The 7,773-nt window shown below is 41.4% G+C and overlaps 1 pseudogene; it reads left to right on the plus strand.

The window, feature by feature from the left end:
* The first annotated feature begins 4,563 nt into the window (after positions 1-4,563).
* On the plus strand, positions 4,564-5,296 carry LOC116093958 (annotated as a pseudogene).
* The last annotated feature ends 2,477 nt before the right edge of the window (positions 5,297-7,773 follow it).

Below are 7,773 nucleotides of genomic sequence, written 5' to 3' on the forward strand. Positions count from 1 at the left end.
ATATTACAAAAACAAACAAACAAATTAATAAGAAAAAAAGAAAAAAAAGGAAAAAGAGAACCAACAAGCAAAAACATACATTGGTGAAGAGTCTTTTATAAGAAATGGTGCTAAGGAAAGTGAAGAGCCACATGCAAAATATTGTAACTGATTAAAGGTATTTACATGTAAGGCCTGGAATGACAGAAGTAGCAGAGGAATATGTGGTGGGGCGTGTTACAGAATATTACAATGGAGATGAGATATTTAGACAAGACCCAAATACACAAGAAACAAAATTAAAAAATAGACAATTAGGGCCCTATTATATCAAACTAAAAATATTCTATACCACAAAGAAAACCATCAGAAAAGGTAAGCTACAGAAAGGGAGAAAATATTTGTAAAACTGTGTATCTGACAAGGGTAAATATCCAGAATTTGTAAATATACTAAAACTCAAGAAAACTAACAAAATTAAGAACTGAAAGCATCTTAGTTGGAGTTTCTATTGCTCCAACAAAATACCATTGACCAAAACGTAAGTTGAGAAGGAAAGGGCTTATTTGGATCACACTTCCACTGCATGGGTCATCGTTGAAGAAAATCAGCACAGGAACTCCAAGAGGGCAGAGACTTGGTGGCAAGAGCTGCTATAGAGGCCACAGAAGAGTGTTGCTTACTGGCTTGCTCCCTGAGGCTTTCTCAGCCTGCTTTCTCATAGAACCCAGGACCACCAGCCCAGAGATGGCTCCATCTAACACAGACTGGAGCCTCCCCCATCAATCACCAATCAGGAAAATGCTTTAAAGCTGGATCTTTTGTCAGCACTCTCTCAACTAAGACTTCCTTCCTTCAGATAACTCTAGCTTTTGTAAAGTTTACATAAGACTAGCCATCACAGTATTGAAAGTACAGTGGTTCACCCCATATGTCCTAATACTCAGGAAGCTGAGGCAGGAGAACTGCCAAAAATTTTGAGACCAGAATGATCTATATATTGAGTTCCAGGATACTCTAAGCTATAGAATAAGACACAAAATTAAATTATACAATTACATTATATATATAATTATATATATAATGTGTAATGTTTTTTATCATATAGTTATTATAACCATATATATGTACTGTGTTTATTATATAATTTTTATATTCATTTCTAATATTCTCCCTCTCATCTCAAGGCCCAATCATAATATCAAGACCCTTTCCCCTAGTAAACATCATTTTCAGTGCTGCCATACACTTGCATTGTGGCAGCTAACACCTTTGGTATTTTGTTTGAATGTTTGTATATGCTGGGAATTATTATGGATTCCTAAATTCACAACTTGAAAACTGGCTTTTCTACAAGTGCTAATGTGATCTGAATTAATCACATAGATACAGAGATTCACCTCCTTAGGGTACCCCCCCTTTTACACTGACTAGGTAAACTGAGTTTGTGTGTGTGTGTGTGTGTGTGTGTGTGTGTGTGCGCGCACACACGCGCGCGTGTGATTTAGTTTTTTTATTATTATTACTAGATATTTTCTTTATTTACATTTCAAATGTTATCCCCTTTCCTTATTTCCCCTCTAACCCCCATCCCATCCCCTCTCCCCCAAAGATCTTCTGAATTGTGAGGTTTTATTTACCTTCAAGTGTTTTGGAAAAGACCTGACAAGTGAGCATGGTTAGTGGACAGGGCAGCACTGATAAGTGTTGGGACAACTATTGTTACTTCCCTATCCAGCTGGGCCTACCCTGTTGAGTAGGAGGAAAGTATACTTCAGAGCCCCTTGCGTGTGGCCATCCAAATGTCAGTGTGAGGTTTCTACAAGATTAGGCATGGTCCTATTCCTAGGGTACTGTGGGTTATCAGTTACCTTCTCTATGTTGGGGTTCTTTCTCACATCCAGTGGGGAACAGAGATCATATTACAGCAAACCAAGGATCATCGAAGGGTTATTTATAGTTCTAGTCAGAACTCAAAAAGAGATCGATCCTCAGTCTTTTTCCATCTTACCCATAAAGGCATTACAATTTATAGAACAGATTAAAGAAGAGATATATACATTATGTGGATTCATCAGGAAACCAAAATTATTAGAATTGATAGGAAGACTTCAGGATGATGAGTAATTCCACCAGAGCCAAGGCTCCTGTAGGCAGGTGCCTAGTCACATCTCAGCTTAGAATTTTCCAGAAAAATCTATTCCTGAGTGTTCCTATTATAATCACATCTTAGACTCAGAAGCAGGATGCTTAATCAAATAGGGGTGGGGAGAGAGAACATTTTACCTCATCTTGCCTACATTCCACCCCATTTTACCCACTCAAGATATCCTGCAGCTTTCAGAAATGGAAAGTGTCCTGTTAAGTGCCTCAAAACTAAAAGGTAAAAATGAGGATATAGTCCAGTGGTGACAACTTGCTGAGCATGGACAAGACCCTAGATTCAGTTTCTATTACCACAAAAAATATAACAAAATATACATCATCATCATCATCATCATCATACAACAACCAACAACAGGGAGAAGGGCAAAGGGAAGAGAGGTGGAGGGAGAGAAAGGAAGAGGGAACAAGAGGGAGGAGGAAGGAGATAAAATAGCAAGCAGTTGGATTCTTGCTTATTTGGCAATAGATTGTTCTTCGCAGTGTATGTTTCAAAACAGAAACTTCCTATTTTCCAGCAGAAATAATTATTGAATGAACATAATTTGATGCAAGAAGGCATATGTGGTGCTCAAGCAGAAATCATTATTACTAAAGCAACATCACATAAGATCTAGCTCAGTGTTCTAGATAAACAGAATATTAGTAGGGGACTGGAAAGATTGCCTAGAAGTTTCTGAGTTCTATCTCCTGGACTCACAAAGTAGAAGGAGAAAAACAATTCCCAAGTTTCTCTGTAACCTCCACAGTGGTACATGTTCCCTGTACACATATGTATATACACAACATTAAATAAATACACAGATAGATAAATAAATAAATGTAATGTGCCTGTTATACTACAGAAATTATATTGTTAGTCTGCAACAGGATTTTAGTAGTTTTAAAAAGCTACTGCTGTATATGAAGCATTTGAAAAGGAAAATTGGGTGAGGTTCCTTTAAAGCCAGCTGGAAAACACTGCATTTTTTTTTTTCTTTTTCCCGGGGAGGGGCCGGTGTTATTTTGGTTTGTTGGTTTTGTTTGTTCATTTGTTTTTTGAAACACTTTCTCTGTGTAGCCCTGGCTTTCTTGGAAATCACCCTGTAGACCCTAGCTTACCTAGAACTCAGAGATCTGCCTGCCTCTGCTCACAAGTTCTGAGATTAAAGGCGTGAGCTGCCATCGGCCACTTTAGCTCCGCAATTTCGGGTTTTTTTTTTCTTCATTAATTAATTTATTTATTCACTTTGCATCCGGAGGCCCCATTTCTTCCCAGTTCCACCCCATAAGTCCCTCCCCCCAGTACTGCCCTTCTCCGCAAAAAAAGGGGAAGCACCCCGTGGGTACCACCCCACCCTGGGACATCCAGTTGGGATAGGACTAAACGCATCCTCTCCCACTGAGGACAAACCAGGCAGTCCCATTATGGGAAGGGAATTTATTGGCAGGCTCCAGAATCATTGTCTTGGATGACCAGTTTCGCAGCTACCTCCGCAAACCCCTCCCCCCCCACACACACTTTGGTTCAGCTGCGTAACTTCACTCCTACCTGTTTGTTGGCCCTACCTCTCTCTTTCTGACTTGCTTTGTCCACCATAGCCTCATCCTGGCTGCGATCTTTCTTATTACCACTTCACTCTCCTACTGCATGTCTGTGCTCGGTGGAGTTCTCTTTGTGCTCAGCATCCCCCTGCCTGAGATGGTATCATCTACCTTCATATCACTTTGAATTGTCCACCTCTTGGTCTTACCTCACCTCGGGGATAAGCTTTGTGTGGTGACCCTGACTAAACCTTGTGGTGCCACTTGGCTTCCATCTGAAAGTTTTTTCCTGTGATCTAATTTCACCTTCTGTTCTGGCCTAACTTCCTGGTCTCGCCCCTCGTGCCACCTCGAGCCTCTAAGCACCTCCCAGTCTCACGTTGCTTCCTGGGTTTGCCTCACTTCCTGATATTGAGGCTCAGTTTCGCTGCCTCATCATCTAGTCTCATCTCGCCTGACTCTGGGTCTCCTCCTGCAGACCCTGGGACTGGGGTCTTTCCTGACCCCCTGTCTGGCCTGGTCTGGCCCAGCCTGTCCCAGCCTGGCCAGGCCTGACTCCCGGTCTGGCCTCGCGTTACCTCAGGTCTGGTCTCGCGTTACCCCAGGTCTGGTCTCACACTGGCCTGTCTCATCTCGGATTGCAACCTCTGCTCATCTCGACTCGTCTCCAGATTTTGCCCTGCTTCCTGGTCTTGATTCAACTCAGAATCGTGCCTGGTAATTTCATCTCAGGGTCCGGTCTCGCCTTGCCTCACCTCGATTCGCTTTGCCTCATCTCGCCTCGCTTCGCCTCGCCATATCATCAACAGGTTTTCCGTTCCCTTCGGGCCTCCACATCTCTATATATCTCTCACCTCTGCCTCACTTCTGGTCTCTACCTTACACCAAAATCTGGCCATGCCTTTACCCAGTTCGTCCTCTGCTAAACCAGCGGTGGAGAGCAGTCCAGAGGCCCAAGAAGGCGGCCTGGATTCTGCCAAACCAGAGAGGGCAGAGGGAGTGGAGGGTGCAGAGGTAGCAAAGGGAGCAGAGGGTGCAGAGAGAGCGGAGGGAACAAAGGAGGCCTTGTGGCCTGCACGCCAGGATTTGCCATCTGCAGTCGCCACAGCACCCCCATCTGTCGAGGAGGGCCAATCCTCCAGTAGGGAGGTGGGAACTCAGGAAAGCCTGGCATCTGAGCCTTCTCAGATGGAAGAGGGGAAGGCAGAGGAAAAGGCAGCAATGGAGTCTGACCAGAAAGAGCATCTCCTTCCTCTCTCACAGATGATCCCATACATCACCTGTTCTATTTGCAAAGGCTACTTAATAGATGCAGCAACCATTACAGAATGTCTTCATGCTTTCTGTAAAAGCTGCATCGTAAAACATTTTGAACATAGCAACAGATGTCCAAAGTGCTACATTCTAGTGCACAAGACCAAACCTCATAATTACTTGAGGATGGATCCACAATTACAAAACATAGTATACAAATTAGTGCCGGGTCTAGAGGAAAAAGAAAAAAAGCAGAGGCGTGAATTCAATAAAGAAAATTGTCTGGGAACACCAACACCCGCGGCTGCTCCACAGCCATGCCCTTCAAGTGAAGAGAACGCTAAGGAAGTTATGGAATAGTGTCTTAGTTTATGTGTACTGGTATGTCTTTAGTACTGGAGTCTATTGGCATTAATGCATATAGTGAGCATGTTAAACCACAGAAAACCACATTTATCTGAGTCTCAGGAAATGCAACCACTGGACATAAAGAAACATTTCTCAAAAGAACAATGAGAAAGCTTATTTACTGCAGCTTATCAAATAGATATCACGTGCAGTGGTTAGTTGCTGAAGGACTTTCAAACTCTACAACTTCAGTGTACGGTAGGGGATATAAGGATATAGGATGGCCTTTTGTTAAGCTCTCCTCTCGGAGCAACTTGCTATAGTTATCATGAAAGGACAGAAAGTAAAAAGGCCTCTGCAGAACTGAATCTTACTGAAGAGTTCTAGAAAACATGGAAGCATTGTGAGTCATACTGTTTCTGACATACCTGGTTTTCACACCAAAAATCTTAGCATTTTTAGGTACAGCATGGAGCAGTGGAATGCATCAGTTTCACCACAGACAACTGAAAGAACCCAGAGCTTGAAAAACAATCAGATGTTGAATTTTAAAATTCTTCGTAGTTATGAGCACTTCAGAGGTTTTTTTGTTGTTGTTTACTGTCTTTGAGAGAAGTTGCTGATTGTTTTCTCCTCTGCTGAACTGGCTATGACTTGAACATTCCATGCAACGTTGTTATTTCACCAGAGGCGCAAATCACCTGAAAATATGAGCCAAATGGACACTTATTTCATTTATGCTTTGCAGTAATAGAAGACTAAGTACTTTTAATTAAAGTGTGTTGTTGGGATTTTCTTCTATGGGCCGGCACCAGATGGTCTTCCATGTGGAAAAGGAAGTTTGCTTTTAACTTGGATATTCAAAGCCACTTTTAAATTGCGGAATAAACTCACTTGTCAAAGGCCAAAATTATTAGCTAGATTTTTACGTTGTCTTCCTAGTTGGAACTTGCCATTTTTAGAACTAACAACACTCCCGAAGAGATGCTGTTCAGTTCTAAAAGGTATGGATTGTCTTGTGTGAAGTGACTGTGTCCTGTAGGTTGTATAGTTTGAGTCATAAGCCATCGAGTGTAGTAAGACATTTAATATGTCTTTAAGTAAGAGGTGTGTCTTTGTGATTTGTATAGACATAAACAACAGAGTTGTTACCAATGCCCCTGGGGTAGTGACATAGAACAGTGGTTGCTATCTTGTATTGACACCACTTCTGAAATAGAAATTTCCAGGTGAATCCAGGTTACAAAATACTTACTCAGTGTCTCTTCAGGAAATCAGCTTCAATTTTCCTATTATTGTTTTCACCTGGTTAAAAATAAGAGTGTTTGAAATTTTACTATAATAATGAAGCTTCAAATTCAAGTATAACTTTGCCCCAAATTAACATCATGGTGCTTTCTAAAAGATGTTTCCAGGGTCTGTTTAATGGGAAAAAAATTCCAGTTTGTCTAAAAATCTTTAAAGTTTAGACAAGGAATAGCAATTGTAAAGAATTTGTGAAGTAGCTCAACATAGTGGTACATGCCTGTATTCTCAGCATGTGAAAGAGGGAAGACGATGAGAGGATCAGGCTCCTCTTCAGCTATATAGATAGAGTTAAGAACTTAGGCCCATCCTGCATGGGTGGCCGACTGAAGGGGTCTAGGTTATTGGGAATATGTGCTTAAAAGGATATTGTTCCTCTCCGTCTTCTGGCTATGGTACACTGTTAATTCACCACAGGCCCAAATCAGGTACCAACGAGCCATGTGTTTGAAGCTCCGAAATAGTTAGCCAAAATGAACATTCTTAGGTTAATTATTTCACTTCTCTGTTGCAATAGTCGAAGGCTAATTTCAATGGCTTATATTTAGAAGAGGTGCTGACTCAACAATGAGTGAATTATAGTAAATTATTACTATAATTGCAGTTGTTGTTGTAGTTTCCACTTTAAATGTAAATTGGCCTCTCTCAGGCATTAGTAACCTTATACAATTATTACCTCTCTTTCCAGGTTTTCAGTGTTATGCATCCAGATAGCTGCCTTATGCAAAAACACTGTTGCTCTGCAGCATGTTCAGGATGTCTCCTTGGGACAGCTCACAAACTATTTGGCTGTCCTGAAGACCACCATACCTGGCATCCACTGTGCATATAAGCCAAAGGAAGAACTTTTTAGTCACAATGGGAAACCATATAGTTGGTGCCTACTTAGTTTCACTGTTATTTTGTCTTGTTTCCTGCCCACTGGTTGAGCGGTTGATCATGTGTGCTTTACTACTGTCTTTTTTCGAAGTTTTGAAGTAAAAAATTTTATTGTTTCACATGTATGTCTATCTGTTTTGTTTTGTTTTGTTTTTTTGCACTTCCTCTTTTGTGTCAGGAGATTGACTGACACACTGCAGAGTGATACAATGCAAGGTCACTCTCCTGGTGGAGACTTTCTTAGCCAGTGGCTCTCTTGGTAAAAAATAAACCAGACAGAGGCCATCCAAGAGTACAAGGATATTGTTCACAACCAAATAC

This window comes from Mastomys coucha, chromosome X (genome assembly GCF_008632895.1).
Source record: "Mastomys coucha isolate ucsf_1 chromosome X, UCSF_Mcou_1, whole genome shotgun sequence".
NCBI lineage: Eukaryota > Metazoa > Chordata > Mammalia > Rodentia > Muridae > Mastomys > Mastomys coucha.